The sequence below is a fragment of the Schistocerca nitens genome, chromosome 5, assembly GCF_023898315.1.
Source record: "Schistocerca nitens isolate TAMUIC-IGC-003100 chromosome 5, iqSchNite1.1, whole genome shotgun sequence".
NCBI classification, from domain to species: domain Eukaryota; kingdom Metazoa; phylum Arthropoda; class Insecta; order Orthoptera; family Acrididae; genus Schistocerca; species Schistocerca nitens.
The window spans coordinates 319,493,708-319,510,770 of record NC_064618.1 but is presented as its reverse complement, the minus strand read 5'-3'; positions in this window follow the sequence as shown (position 1 = coordinate 319,510,770).

The window sequence follows — 17,063 nt, the reverse complement described above, 5'->3', positions numbered from 1 at the left end:
CAATCTCTTCTGTACCTAAGGTCCATCACCGTTCCCTTTGGATCCCTACGTAATTCGGTGCTCTCTGATACACACGATCGAACAGCGGAGGAGTGGTACTCAAGCGTCAACTTTAGGTTACAATATCTCCGGATGTAATTAACATTTTACAATGCAACAAACGACACTGATTACGTATTTGTTTATATGTTCAGATGTGCAAACAAAACTAACGGGGTTCCATTTAAAAAACGTAGGTTTGTGTTAAAAAACATACTTCCGTGCATTTTTTTATGGTTTGTATTAACCAATTACATTAGCCCCTCTCCTCACGATCGGTCTATGGAATCGATTCGTCAGTATTTGATGTGGTTTACGAAATATATCCAGCGGTAATGTTAGGTGACTCACCCTGTATAGTTATAATTTACTTCCATTAAGACTTGGTACATCTCTGTAGCGTAACTTATAAGAATAACAATTTGCACGACATGAAGTTGAAGTGTGTACTATCAGAACCTCGATTGTAAGGACACAGTACGAACTTTCCCTAACCGATTTGACTCGTAATGACAAGATGTGTACGGCACAACTAGGACTTCAACATGTGTAACGAGAAAGACGCAAACTTCAACCGTTTTCGAGAAATCCATTTTGAAAACGCAAGGTGTCCGCAGCCGAGTGAATAACCGCTTATTTTCTTATACACAAGGTCTCTGAGTCGAATCTCGCTGCCGGTACCACATCTTTTTGTGAGTTATCTGCATCAGTATTCGGTGCTATGCATCGGTATGTGTGGTACGCAGTGAAATTGTGTGACAACCGAGAGCCGTTTATGAACTAAATAAAGTTTGTTTTACAATAGGCAAATTGAGAAAAAAGCACATGGACATGCCAAAGTTTGGCGTTCATTGCATCTACAGTATTTGCTGTACGTCGCGATCATAATTGTTTCCCATGCTTCCACGATCAATATCATTCTGATTCGTGCAGTGCTACATAGATTACACAATACACTTGTCACAAATGCAGACAATAAAATAACTACATTGATTTGATTGAAAATTATCGTCTATCCTTTTCTTCATTTTCAATCTCTCCAATAAAAACCTTTTGTCGTTTATTCATGTTAGAGGTTAGAGAAATTATTAAATATTCATACTTTGCACGGTCATAATAAATCTATTGCTGTAATTACGGAAAAGAAAGAAAACAACCTATCGGCAGCGAGATTCGATCTAGATACCTAGCGCCTATGAAACTAAGCGTTTTCTCACGCGGCTGCGGTCTGAGTGAACACTTGCGATCCTACAGAGCATAAAGCATAAGCACGCCTATAGTTTCTGTACTCGATCTTCTTAGTAATGGTTGGGAGTTACGTCTTCCTATTTACACCTCTTGAAGTTCTAGTCGTGCACTACACACCCTACCACTATGAGTGAAGCCGGTGAGGGGAATTCGTACCTTCCCCTTGTTAGCACGCTGATTCCGAATACAGGTTCCCAGACGGGACTGCTGTTCCTTTCAGTCGGTACCATCTTCGGCCAGTAAAGTCAGTTTCTCTTATTTTTTTTCCGTAGTGGAGTGCCTTTCCCTTCCAGTCTTGTCTTACACAACTTTCTGTCTAGTTGGTTGTCGACAGCGGATGCGGTCAGTCTGTGATGGGCGCCTTTAAGTGGCTGCTGTGTTGTCTGCAGCAGTTCAGTGCGCACACACATGCTTGTGGACAGGGCTTCAGGCGAGCAACTGTGTTAAACATAGCTTGATTCCCGAACAAAATGGACGGCGTGTGATCTCCTGCAGCTGCTTGATTGAAATGCCAATCGCGGACAGTGATTTTCTGAAAAAAGATCATCACGAGTGACGAGACTATGTATTACCACTACGAACCTAGCAAAAAATGACGAAGTTCTGAAATTCACATGAAGGCTCAATGTTCTGACGACATAACCGAGATTCATGCTAGTATGAAGCTGGAGTTGAACAACATTCCAAATAAAGTATTCACATGATTGTAAGAATATTCTATGCCATGTACAACTCCTGAAGCATAAAAACCACCACCTCCACTTTCCTCTATTCTTTTTATTAATTAAGTTTCAAAACATTTTTCGCGCTGAAGGGGTATACACCCTACACAGGGTGTTCGCAAATTCCCGTTACGACCTTCTGAGACTTCTAGAGGGAAGTGAGTATATAGTATTTTGAATAGGAAACCATGTTCGGGAACGTCGCCCAACGACACTACAGAGCTTCATAGTTATAGGCGCCGGCGCCTGTAAATGTATGTGTATGTAGGGCGATTCCATGATGATATTAGAAATTTTCAAGGATGATAGAGACGGATAAATATATCAATTAGAGGTAAGGGTACCTGGTTCGGAAACGAACGAGTCTAAAGTTCAAAGCGAAAATCGTTCTGATAGCTCTGACAGTGGAATAAATGTACCGGTACTGTCCTTGTTAAGAACGAAGGGTAGGCTAGTTTCCGAGGGGTAGTATGGACAAAAACATGAAATAATGTTTATTAAACATGGGCTCTAAAATGCATACCTGGACAGCTATGAGCACTTGCTCACCTTCGTTAGTGAGAGACATCTCTACTGAACAAGTGCTCATAGTTCCTCAGGCATGCACTTTAGAGCCCATGTTTAATGAACATTTTTTCTTGTTTTCGTCCATACTACCACTCGGAAACCAGCCTACCCTTCGTTCTTAACAAGGACAGTACCGGTACATGTATTCCACTGTCAGAGCTATCAGAACGATTTTTGCTTGCAACTGTCGACTCCTCTTAGGAACCAGGGACCCTTACATCCAATTGATACATTTCCCCGGCTCTATCATCCTTGAAAGTCTGTATTATCATTACGGAATATATATATATATATTTGTTTTTTTTTTCTGGAGTCGGCACCTATAACTTTCACTCTCTGTAGCGACGTTGGATGAAATTTCTGGACATGGCTTCCTATTCATGATATTATGTACTAACTCCCCTCTACATGTCCTAGAAGTTGATAACGGGGAACACCCTGTATAGTTTACTATTGACTTTTCAAATTGTTTTCCTTTTAAGCCGTCATAATATTCCAATGCAACTGGTGCGTGGATTCCTTAATCGTACCACACTTGCACACCATATCTTAAATAGCATAAAAGAGGAATCGGAATGGAATCATGGTTGGTAGTCACAATATATAATTAAGACAATTTATTGACTTTACTCCTTATTCAGTACTCAAACAGTCCCTTAAGACACAGTTATAAAAACTTAATGTGCAAGGCATTTATAGAATAACAATTATCAATTACCTTTAAAGGCTGACTTAATGACACTCGAACACAAGTGACAACCTAAGATCCTGTTACGTAACATGGTTCAAATGCCTATGAGCACTATGGGACTTAACATCTGAGGTCATCAGTCCCCTAGAACTTAGAACTACTTAAACCTGACTAACCTAAGGACATCACACACATCCATGCCCGAGGCAGGATTCGAACCTGCGACCGTAGCGGTCGCGCGGTTCCAGACTGAAGCGCCTATAAACGCTCGGCCACACTGGCCGGCTTACGTAACATGATAGAACCACTTAAATAAAACTACAGCAGAATCACTGATCTTTAAAAATAAAAGTTCACGTGCTCAGACGTGTTAATAAAAAATTTCTACAAAGAGCTGCACAAGGAACTCAGCAGATGCTATGTGAGCTTAAGGTTTAGCCAGTTGCCAGTCCCTAATATTGAAGGAAACAGGTTCATATAGCAAAAGGTTACATATAATATGTATTTATATCTCTACCATCTTAACCCGCCTTGGCGGAAGGAAGATAAATACTAAACTTTGCAAGGCGATATGTGAACAACTCCCGGCAGTGGCCAGGTTCTTAAACACTGCCAGGCCTAGACCTCGGATGACGTTTCATTCCCCGCCAAGGCGCTGGCACAATCAAAAGTTTCTGCCCTAATCACAAAGACATTCCAATAACTCTGAAACATAGAAACACTCGGCACAACCTTTGACTCGATATATCGGTAAGCGTGTAAAGGAACACGTTACACTGCTGACATAATCGCAATTTTTACCCTAAGTATTTTACACACGGAAACTGTATTAATAGAGTTCAGGATTTGAAAATGCCAACATAAAATCATTTGATTACAAGAGACACAAAGCACTAGTAATACTTCTGAGAAAACTTCCAAATAACGACCACCATTTAACTAGGCAAACTGAACTCTTCCAAACCATCTTAAAGTTCCACTATGAAAGTCTAAGCACAATAATAAAGTTTAAATGGCTCTGAGTGCGTCGGTCAACGAAACACAATTACGACCACTTACTTCATATCACGTAGAAAATACGTGAGAGCGGGTTCCACAGCTTCACCGCTTCACTCCAAATTTTGCTCCCAGCGAAGTCACAAAACTTGCATCTCCAAACTGCCCATGTCACCAAAACGCCCGACCAACTCCACACCACAATATATAACGGTCATCACGCTCGTTCGGCAGCCGTTGACAATCGTCTCCCAGCGAATGTCATGAGATCTCTAGGGTTAACCGTCAAAATTCGATTCGCCCTCCAACCCGGAAGATAAGACACTCGAAAAGCAGAGATAGCTTAGCTCAACCACTATCGATCTCAACGATACATGAACAAAATAACACTGCGCCAGCTCCCCATGGCTCGGTAACTTTTGTCGTTAGATCGAACTGCGCTGGAAAATGCTCTCTTGCCGGACCCTTTCGCTTCTTAAAGAGTACTTTTAACAGCAGCTTATAGTTTTTTTTAATGAAGTCATGTATTTGTTTATTGTTCTCAAAGCTCAATTATTCTACCAAAAGTGCTCAGGTCATTTTTACTCTCAATTTTGTTTACTGAAATTCTCTAGATCACAGAAATTAATAACGAGATTGATTTGTTTGGACTGCTAAGCAGCCATCATCAGAACTATTAATCTTGTTAACAGCAGTTGTGAAAGCATACAAACACTTGTGATCATTTCTTCCCATCCATCTGGTTTCTGTCTATAACTGCTCTAATTAACAAACTTGTCAACTGGTTCCAAGAGTTTAATATAGCTTGTACAATGTTTCCTTCTATATATATGATACAAATTAAGTGTATTTCATTTTATTCGTTTTCAGGCCTATTTTCAAACTTGTTGCATGAAGCCTATCCAACAGTTGCTGAAATTCATCTGTACTGCAGACAAAGCGTACAATGTCAGCAGCGAAACGAAAGTGGTTCGGATTTCTTCAATTAACACGCATTCCTATTTCTCAATTTATAGATACAAAAACTTGAGATGATGAAAGTCCTATTGGTGATACTGGGACTTCTTGTTTGACTGTTCTTGAAGTTCTGAAATTCTGTACTCATCAAGTCTAATGGAAGCTGTAGTATTGACTAAAATATTCTTCCAGATTATAAAATTTATAAAATAAGTTTTCAGCTTTAGTTACTTTTATTTACCAATATTTACTGGCGTGATGAGTTGCAACAGCACGCTACCATCATGTGTTTTACAGTTACATGTAATTAACAAATACAAAATAAGCTCAAGCAAAGATGAAATTTTAATCAAACTATCAGACAGGGGTGAAAAAGTATTGAGATAAGAGTTTGGCAGAGTAAGATGAAGATGTAATGGTGTAATACTTTCTATTTCCATAACTGTATTATTTAAACTGTCAAAATCGACTGTGGCCCACAGCTTTTATAAATTGTAGAAATGAAGTCATGTAATACCTCAGTTATTCAATTTTATCTTATTGTGCAACAAATTTCCATCAAAGATAGTTATCCAGCACCTGCTGTAGGCACATTGTGGATACATCAAATTTCACGTGAAAAAGTTGTTGGAAAATTAGAGTAAAAATACAAGCAACACTTACAGATAACAGCAAGAGTTACATACATCAGTGGAACAAGATAAAAAAATATAATATTTGTAAATAATTTTAGTCATGCAGAAGTAGATGCATGGAGTGTTAATGACAGACAACTATTCAATGAATACGCAAAATAAAATTGTAAAGAATCAGGACCAACCGTTAGTGTAAAATATCGCTATTCTCTAAATGCCGTAGATTTACTTTTAATCAATTGGCGCTCATGACTAGTATTACCCCGTAAAAAGATATTACAGGAATTTCGAACAAATTTCTTGTATTTCATTTCGAGCTGTTCATTAGAAACAGAATTTGGTTCTTCAGCATAATGTGAAAAAATTTCTCTCTCTTCCATGATATCACATGATGCGTTTCGGTAGCATTCTGTCATTAGTTGCTTTAGAGTCACATGTAATTAATAAATACAAAGTAAGCTCACGTAATGTTGAAATTTTAATCAAATTTTCTTTGCTTTATGTGAAATAATAACAGTGTTTTTAGTTTTATCTACCATACAACCGAGCGAGGTGGCGCAGTGGTTAGCACACTGGACTCGCATTCGGGAGGACGACGGTTCAATCCCGCGTCCGGCCATCCTCATTTAGGTTTTCCGTGATTTCCCTAAATCGCTCCAGGCAAATGCCGGGATGGTTCCTTTGAAAGGGCACGGCCGACTTCCTTCACCGTCCTTCCCTCATCCGATGAGACCGATGACCTCGCTGTTTGGTCTACTTCCTCAAACAACCCAACCTAATCTACCATAAGCTTTTCATCTCTTGAACACGTAACAAATGTCAACGGATTTCTTTTTGTTTACAAAGTGCAATGCAACGATTGTGATAAATATTACGTTAGAAAAACCGGTATGAAAATACGTACGACTATACCATTTTGGCAACTTGTGTGTCCCTAACCTGCCCCATACACCCAACCTGGTTGAGGAAGGAGGAGGGCGAGGTGTAAAGTCTTATGAGGGCCTCTTTCCAGTGTAACGGCGAAGACCTGTACGGCAGTGAAGACGAAGATGAAGACCACCGGTACGGCGGTACTGGCGGAAGAGGCAATCCTGGAAACGAACGGCCACGTCGTAGCAGGTGGTGGTCAGCTGGAGAACCGGCTAGGCTGGTACAGAGCAGCAGCGGGCAACAATATCGACTTCATGCACAGAGCAAACGATGCTTTAAATGGATCAAGATAGAAGACTCATGGTCAAAACCAAGCTCATTGGTGCCCCCAGGGCTTCCTCGCTCTCTTCGCCTCCCTCCCAACGTCGCTTTTTAAAGTATTCAACAAAACCATTTTACATTTCACCACCACACTTCCGCACCTGCATCTGACTTCATTAAATTATCATTCCAAGGATTCTCTTACTGCTTTATTATTCTCTCTTAGCTTTTCCAGGTCCTATCACTGCTTTTTCGTCTCACGTTATCGGATCCTCTTAAACTGACATCTGCGACCAAAAGGTTGTGATACGGGTCGACATCAGCAGCCAGCATATCTTGTCTTTCATGCTGCCCCTAAACCATTTATGAGGATGTAGCCTGACATCTGTTAATGTGAGCTGGCCTTATCCATGTTTTCGATTTACTCTTGTTTTTCTTGAACCAGGTGTTCATCACTAACAAGTTATTTCGCTGATAGAATTCCAGTAGCATCTTCTTCCTGACCATGTTGTCCCGCTATGTTTGCTTCACCGCCTTGTTCAACCACATTATTCCAGTCGCCTATGATTATGGTGTTCCTCTGCCTTGAGGCAGGTGATGTCTTCATCGTACATTTTCGCTACTTCTGCGTCCTTATGGTCTCATATTGGCATGCATATTTCAACTATCAGGATGTCCACTGGTTCTGCACTTATTTTTAAAAACATTAAACGATCACTATGGTACACCACTTTAGTCACACTGCACTATTTGATTTCCCATCACTATTGCTGCACCACGTTCGAAGCCTCTTCCACCGGGATAAAATATTGTCCAATTACCTGACACTATTTCACCAATATCTGTCCACCTCACTTCACTTAAACCCATTATAAAAAAATGGCTCTGAGCACTATGGGACTTAACTTCTGAGGTCATCAGTCCCCTAGAACTTAGAACTAATTAAACCTAACTAACCTAAGGACATCACACACATCCATGCCCGAGGCAGGATTCGAACCTCGACCGTAGCGGTCGCGGGGTTCCAGACTGTAGCGCCTACAACCGCTCGGCCATCCCGTTCACTTTTGTCCATTTCTGTCTACATAATTCCAGTTTTCCCACCTGAAGATTCGAACGGGGTAGTAGTTTAGCCATAGAATTTTTTACTCCCGGAAATGCCATCATTATTTCACGTCCAAGAAAAATGACAACGTGATGGTTTTTCCATTTCCTTTCCATATCTCTTGTTAATGAAGAAGAAAACAGAAGTCTTAACAATGCACTCAGGAGAGAAACAGGTAAAGTGAAGGGAAAGTGTATAGAAGAAATGTGCGACGAAGAAGGGGAAGGTACGACCTCATATACCAGAAAAAGAAGGAGCTGGGAAGGAGCGAGAACAAATGCGTAAGTGCCTTAAGAAGAGAAGGCTCTAGAGGATAAATGGTTACTGAACAAGAGGAGGTACTGAAAATATGGAACTCTACAACAGGGAACATCGTTCGCAAGACATGAAAACAGAGACAGAGGAGCCCACTGACGAAGACGAAAAAGAGCGCAGCGTACTGAGACCGGAAGCACAGAAGTCGATTAAGGACATGGAGGAAAGTGGCAGGAGACGACGACATACCGGTGGATTTGCTGTAAGAAAAGGGAAACGGAGATTTGAAAGCGCAGACGGAACTCACCAACAAAATCTACGAGACCGGAGAAAGGCTTAAGGCTTATTCGACTTCACAATGATTCCTCATGAGAAGAAACAACAAGCCAAGAAATGTAGTGATTACGGAACAATTAGTCCGATCATACATGTGGCGAAGATCATTGCAAGATTACTCAACAGACGGCTGGAACACAAAAGTACTGAGGGTGGATCAGTTTGGATTTAGGAAAGGAAAAGGAACCATAGACGCCATCGGCGTGGTGATGATTTTCTTGGAAAGAGTTTTGGGTGTTAACGAAGAAGTCTGCGCTTGTTCTGTAGACTGTCAAAAGGCCTTCGACAGAGTCAACTAGAGAATATTGATGAATATCTTTGAGGAGGTAGGAATCACTGGAGAGACCGGAGACTAATTTTCAAATCGTACCTGGGACAAAGAGAAAAGCTGCGACTGAACTACGGAGAAACAAACAGTGTGGAAATAGGAAGACGAGCGAGACGAGGAAGTCTATCGCCCAGTCTCTTCATACTGTGTGAAGAGTGGCTGGCGAGAGAAGCTTCGAAAGGGTGCGGAAACTTCAGGATAGAAGGAAGCCTCATCGATACTACCAAGTATGCTGATGGCCTAGTAGTGCTCTCCAACAATCAAAGACAACTGCAACACATGATGAGCCTATTGCTAGAAACAGGAAGGAAATGAGGCATGGAAATCATCATCGGGAAATCAAAGGCGATGCAGATATCAAAACGGGAGAAACTTTTGAGTATAGCTATTGAAATCGAAAACTGGAGAATGTGATACAGTTCAAATACTTGGGAAACTTGCTGACAAAGAATGACGACTGCACGAATTAAATTCGAGCAATAATCGCCAAGGCCAAAGCCGCATTCAGCGACGAGAGGACTGCTGTTCAGCAGGTTGAGCTTGGAATTAAGGAAGAAACTGCTGATGCGCTACATCTGGAGCATTGCACTGTAGGGACCAGAGACGTGCATAATGACAAAAAGGAAAAATAACTGGAAAGTTTTGATATGTAGTGCTGATGATGAATAGAGACCAAATGAACAGATCGGGTGAAAAACGAAGATATACTGAGAAGAGGAGAGAAGAAAACTGTCCTGAATATAATTCTTCACAGACAGACCAACTGGATCGAACACATACTTAGACACTTGGGTAAGAAGGAAAAATTGAAGGAAGTACCGGACGAGGAAGAAGAAGAATTCAACATGTGGATAACGTGAAAGGTGGAAGGAGATACAGCAGATTGAAGGAAGAAGCTGATTACAGGAAACTTTGGTTGGTTGTTGATTTGGGGGGAGGGTACGAGACAGTGACGTCATCGGTACCATCGGATTAAGGACGCAAGGGGAACGATCTATCCCGGTATTTGCTGAAGCGGTTTAGGGAAATCACGGAAAACCTAAATCAGTATGGCCGGAGGCGAGTCTGAACCGTCGTTCTACCGGATGCGAGCCCGGTGTGATAACCACAGGGCCAGCTCGCTCGGTGGAACTTTGGCGTCAGAAATTCTCTGTGCGTAGACCTTGACCTGCTACTAGGCAGAATGCTATTTATGATAATAACCTAGCCGATCATACAATGTAAGCTTTCACGGCCGGTATTGTCTTCACTTAAAACTTCCGGGCTGATAGGCCGTGGTCGAAGTATAAAAGTTCACCGCTTTACCTCCGAGGATGTCTCCCGCAGTCGGAGACGAAACGTCAGGAGAGAGTTTTATACTTCCACCACGGCCTATCAGCCCGGAAGTTTTAAGTGAACCTAGCCGAGTTATAAAATCGAGGAAAAGGGACCTACAGTTTAACATGGACTCCTCACATCGTTGATAGATAACGAATAGTTTTAAACGAAGATTGAAATATTCTACGTCTGACTGAGATTCGACCCCATGCCAATTTCCAGGCACCCGCTTTACCGTTAGACCACCATACCCGAGTGTCCATGGGACGTGTGATAGGATCTCTGTTATTTTCTGCATACATAAATGTCTGGCGGGCAGGGAAAGCAACAGTGTGCGGCTGTTTGCTGACGATACTGTGGTGTGTGGGAAGGTATCGTCGTTGAGTGACTGTAGGAGGACAGAAGACGACTCAGAAAAAATTTGTAGTTGGTACGATGAATGTAAAAACATGTAAGTTAGATTAATTGGAAAAACGTACCCATAATACCCTGATACAGCGTTAGAAGTGTCCTACTTGACAGAGTCATGTCGTTTAATTATCTGAAACTAACGTTGCAAAGCGATATGAAATGGAACGAGCATGTGGGGATCGTGGTAGGGAAGGTGAATGTTCGATCTCGGTTAATTGGGAGACTATAAGGAAAGAGTGTTTGGTCTGTAAAGGAGGCCGCATATAAGACTCTAGAACGACCTGTCCTTCAGTACTGTTCGAGTGTTTTGGATCCGCACCCGATCGGATTAAAGGAAGACATCGAAGCAATTCAGAGGCGGGCCGCTAGATTTGTTACCGGTAGATTCGGCCAACACGCAAACGCTACGGAGATGCTTCAGAAACTCAAATGGGAATCACCGGCGAAAAGGTGGCGTTTTTTCCGAGGAGAACCGGCATTTGAGGCTGATTGCAGAATGAGTGCACTGCCGCCATAAAGACAGTATCAGAGGGATTAGGGCTTAAAGACAGTCTTTTTCCCCCTTGCTCTGTTTGAGAGTGGAACAGGAAAAGAAATGACTAGCAGTGGCACAGGTACCCTCTGTCACGCGCCATACGGTGGAAGACACATTTAAGTCAATTAATACAACTAATTTTTCAATGAAAACAAATTCCTTTTACGGGCACGGTCAATAATCGTGATAATACGTTTAATTTTTGGAAATGAAAAGGTCGTACCGCATTTTTCGCGGGGAGGCCCCATCTAGGGTAGTAGACAAGTAATCTCTCATCAGAAACTGTGCATCAGATTGTCTGTCTCTGCGGACGAGACTTCAAACTCCAACTATCTTTTACGTCATCTAAGGCACCATACGAGAGTTCGTCATTAGAGTTTAGTTCCTTGTGACAACAACTGAATCTTCGAACTTATTACAAAGCATAGCGTACCAACCTCTACCTCCTCCTCTCATTGCAGCTCTTGCACATCAGATCCTCAATTATTTGCAGGGTATACTCAAATCTCTATCTTCCCCTTCAGTTTTTACCCTCTACGGCCCCCCTAGCACGATGAAAGTTATTCCCCGCTGTCCTAAAACGTACCCTGTCATTCTCTCCCACCTTCGCGTCAGTCTTCTCCATACATTCCCTTCCTCTCCGATTCTGTGGAGAATCTTCTAATTTCTTATCAGTCTACCTAATTTTCAACATCTTTTTTTGCCACCACATCAAAATGGATCAAATGGCTCTGAGCACTATGGGACTTAACAGCTATGGTCATCAGTCCTCTAGAACTTAGAACTACTTAAACCTAACTAACCTAAGGACGTCACACAACACCCAGTCATCACGAGGCAGAGAAAATCCCTGACCCCGCCGGGAATCGAACCCGGGAACCCGGGCGTGGGAAGCGAGAACGCTACCGCACGAATACGAGCTGTGGACAACCACCACATCACAAACGTTTCGATTATCCTCTTCTCCGGATTTCCGATAGACCTTGAAACACTACCGGACAGTACTACGCACCACAAGTACATTCCTAGAAATTTCTTCCTCATGTTAAGGTCGACTTTAAAGACCAGCACACTTCTCTTGGTCAGAAATACCTGAGATAATCTGCAATAATAGATAATTCATCTAAGGTTCTGCGAGTATCGAAACACGTCACATATATGGCCACTTCTTTTGATTGCATTGACTTGGGAGCTTGAAGTGCTACACCACAAAGGGACCGTACTCTTGGACCTCTACTTGTTCCCGAGAAAAAGGGGTCTTAACAGTCGGGCAGACGGACCGCAGCGAGATCCTATAAAGGTCGCGCTTCTACCGAATAAGGTTCAAATGGCTCTGAGCACTATGCGACTTAACTTCTGAGGTCATCAGTCGCCTAGAACTTAGAACTAATTAAACCTAACTAACCTAAGGACATCACACACATCCATGCCCGAGGCAGGATTCGAACCTGCGACCGTAACGGTCACGCGGTTCCAGACTGAAGCGCCTTTAACCGCACGCCACACCGGCCGGCTCTACCGAATAAGGTACGTAATCGAAAGAGGAAACTGAACACCAACTTAAGGTGCTACGCGATGTAATTTCTACAAAATAAACTCTCGTTTTACTAAAGATAGAGGTACAACTGCAATCGTACAAAGAAGGAGAAAGAACACTTGTGGACATACTCCCCATAATGACGACCTAGCACGGAAATAGTTGGTATGTGTGCAAAAGCAACCACCGGTTAGCACTGAGTGAGCGTGCAACAAGCTGGTTATTTTTAGGAATCTGCTGCTCGCGAGACTGCGGCAGAATAGAGCAACAGCGCGGGTATTGAGCAGCGGCGGCGTCACGCGACGGGGGCATTAAAGTACTGTGCAAGCAGGGCCGCGAGCTGCAATCGCCCCTCCAATCAGCGCGCGGACGTGGTTGCGTGCTGGCTCCTGCTGAGGTGAGCTGTGCTTGCCGAGCTGCCGTGACCGGCCCCAATGCGAGCGCTGCCTCAACCAAGGCCTATCCGCGCCTCTGGTGGAGTCCCGCCAGCCCGTAGGAGGGTCAGATGACGCTGGCTGTACAACCTGAACTACCAACATTCGGCCACTTACCCCGCTAACAATGACATGGCTGATGTTTGCCGCAAGGACTTCCCCTCTAGTGTTGCGAATGCGATGCGCACATGGTACTTCCCTCGCCTCTATGACAGTTCTACATCTACATCTACATCCATACTCCGCAAGCCACCTGATGGTGAGTGGCGGAGGGTACCTTGAGTAGCTCTATCGGTTCTCCCTTCTATTCCAATCTCGTATTGTTCGTGGAAAGAAAGATTGTCGGTATGCCTCTGTGTCGGCTCTAATCTGTGATTTTATCCTCGTGGTCTCTTCGCGAGATATACGTAGCGGGGAGCAATATACTGCTTGACTCCTCGGTGAAGGTATGTTCTCGGAACTTCAACAAAAGCCCGTACCGAGCTACTGAGCGTCTGTCCTGCAGAGTCTTCCACTGCAGTTTATCTACCACCTCCGTAACGCTTTCGCGATTACGAAACGATTCTGTAACGAAGTGCGCTGCTCTCCGCTGGATCTTCTCTATCAACCCAGTCTGGTACGGATCCCACACTGGGGAGCAATATTCAAGCAGTGGGCGAACAAGCGTACTGTAACCTACTTCCTTTGTTTTCGGACTGTATTTCCTTAGGATTCTTCCAATGAATCTCAGTCTGGCATCTGCTTTACCGACGATCAGCTTTATATGATCATCCCATTTTAAATCACTCCTAATGCCTACTCCCAGATAATTTATGGAATTAATTGCTTCCAGTTGCTGACCTGCTATATTGTAGCTAAATGATAAGGGATCTTTCTTTCTATGTATTCGCAGCACATTACACTTGTCTACATTGAGATTCAATTGCCATACCTTACACCATGCGTCAGTTCGTTGCAGATCCTCCTGCATTTCAGTACAACTTTCCATTGCTACAGCCTCTCTATATACCACGGCATAATCCGCAAAAAGCCTCAGTGAACTTCCGATGTTATCCACAAGGTCATTTATGTATATTGTGAATAGCAACGGTCCTACGACACTCCCCTGCGGCACACCTGAAATCACTCTTACTTCGGAAGACTTCTCTCCTTTGAGAATGACATGCTGCGTTCTGTTATCTGGGAACTCTTCAATCCAATCACACAAGTGGTCTGATAGTCCATATGCTCTTACTTTGTTCATTGAACGACTGTGGGGAAGTCAAGAAGTCAAGAAACACGGCATCTACATGGGAACCCATGTCTATGGCCCTCTGAGTCTCGTGGACGAATAGCGCGAGATGGGTTTCACATGATCGTCTTTTGCGAAACCCATGCTGATTCCTACAGACTAGATTTCTAGTCTCCAGAAGAGTCATTACACTCGAACATAATTTTACAACTGATCGACGTTAGAGATATAGATCTATAGTTCTGCACATCTGTTCGACGTCCCTTCTTGAAAACGGGGATGACCTGTGCCATTTTCGAATCCTTTGGAACGCTACGCTACGCACAGTTGTCACTAGTGGCGCCAGCATAATAAGCAGTCTCTCTCGGCGGAAGCTCATCCAAATCGAGGTCGATGCTAACACAGTGGATACTTGGATTTACACTTCAGGACCCAAAGATTGAGAAACATCTACGACGTTGTGGAAATCTCGAGTTATTAGCCAGGTCGTGGGGTCGTGTTGTCTTAGCGGTTGGACGAGTTTCCTACTCATAATACTCAGGCGATGACTTAGCTTGAAGATGGCAATACGAAACTAGTCTAACGTCGCGACAACACAGTTCCACGACTCGGCTGATAGCCCGAGGAGACTCATTAGCGGAAATCGCCAAGAGACCCTGCGTTCCCACATCTCCTGACATGTTTGTATTCGTTAATAATCAGTGAAAAGGAGAAGGAAGAAGCAAAAGATTATGACTGAACGTCTGGTCGGCGAAGATCTCATTGTAGACGGAACACAAGCTTGGATATGGGAATCATGAGGAAGGGAACAACCCGTGTCCTTTTCAGAGCAACTATCACGGTATCTGGTTTTAGCGAAACTAAAATCTGAACTGTCAGACAGCGACTGGAACCACGGTCCTACCGAATACAATTGCAGTGGCTTTCCATCGCGCCACCTCGTTGGATAATAAAAAGTGGAGACAGGGCTTCAGTTGACCCAGAAACTGAAGTTTTAGTAATATCCTAATGGAGGCTTGTACAATATCGACTCATAAGGATGTGGGGAAAAGGTGGATACCGTAAGTAAAACTGGTACGCTCCCTATGATTTATTGATTGCTCGAGGGTTGGGCCCAAATGAAGATTAAGCGCCATCCGTAAAATACATAAGACAATTTATTTAATACTACGTAAGACTGAAATGCTATATTCAGACAATATTTATAACAATTTCAGTAGTGATAGTAATAATTTGAGTAATGCACAACAAGACCTTTTAAGCTTCGTTAGAGGTTTGAAATAACAAGTGAATAGTTTATAAAGGTATCATATTTACGCCAGTGACTGTAACACTTTCTTCATTCCACGATTGCAAATTCGGCCTTAGGCCATTATCAAGTGCAGATTTTTGTGGCTTTACGCCATGTCAACTTAAAATGAGCTGACACATTTATATGTCGTTGTCATTACTATTAAATACATTCGTGACGCTGTTACATATTTCGAGCACACATATGCATATATCATAAAACAACAAGCCTGTAGACACTCATGTTCGTTAGCCCATCACTAGTCACTTAGTACATAAGAGGCCTGAAATATATGTTTCTTTTCATACATACAAAAACGTATTATGTGAATGATATAATATGCTGTTATGTTACGTTTTGTCGTGTTTTTATCTTGCTTTTTAGGTTAGAAGTAACTTTTGTAGCACAAGTTCTGTATTGTGAATGTATCATTCGGTGTTACTTACGATTTCCAGCCCAGTAACTGTTAAAACACGGAAGGAAAGACGACAGCTACAGATCCAAAAGACGAATATCCATAAATTTCATTTAATTAAGTACATATCACGATAGCGTTAATGGAATAGTTGTCTTTGAAAGGTCTTTACGGAATCTGTGATTACGCATGAGAAGAATGGAACTTTATTTATTTATTTATTTATTTATTTTTTAATTTGACACGAAGGTATTTCAAACTAATACTGTGGATTTGTGATGCTGTTCCTTAAAGGTGGCGTGGTTTCCCTTGTAAAACTAATTTGTACTTGTTAGCTGAATTTGCTTTAACTGTGTTAAAAGTTTATTTGTCAGGCATAACTGTACTGGACGATGTTCGGCGTCCTCCTGTGTATGCAAACTAGCGGTATCACTCGCATTTTGAGACATCGCTATATGTGCGTGGATAAACATAAAAGCCCAGGTGGTGTCATTCACATTCAGTCGGCAGTAACTCATCCTACTGTTTTGTGAAGCAGTAGGTGTTTAAACAGCTCAATCTATTCTCTTTTACGATTCATCGAGACCACTTCGAATTCTCATCAGATAAAAAGAAGAAAATTGCCAGCTGCAATCTCTATGGACTTCAAATTGTATGTTATAGAAACCTATATCATTTCCAACGTTTTACGTTGCTCCAGAAAGAGCCTCAGATAACTGAAAGATTTCTTGACGCTGACCAATAACCGGCGTTGTTTATGCACCTCGCAGGAGATTACTTTTATTTCGCTCGCTTCAGTTGGTAGCGAACTTGCGCAGGTTG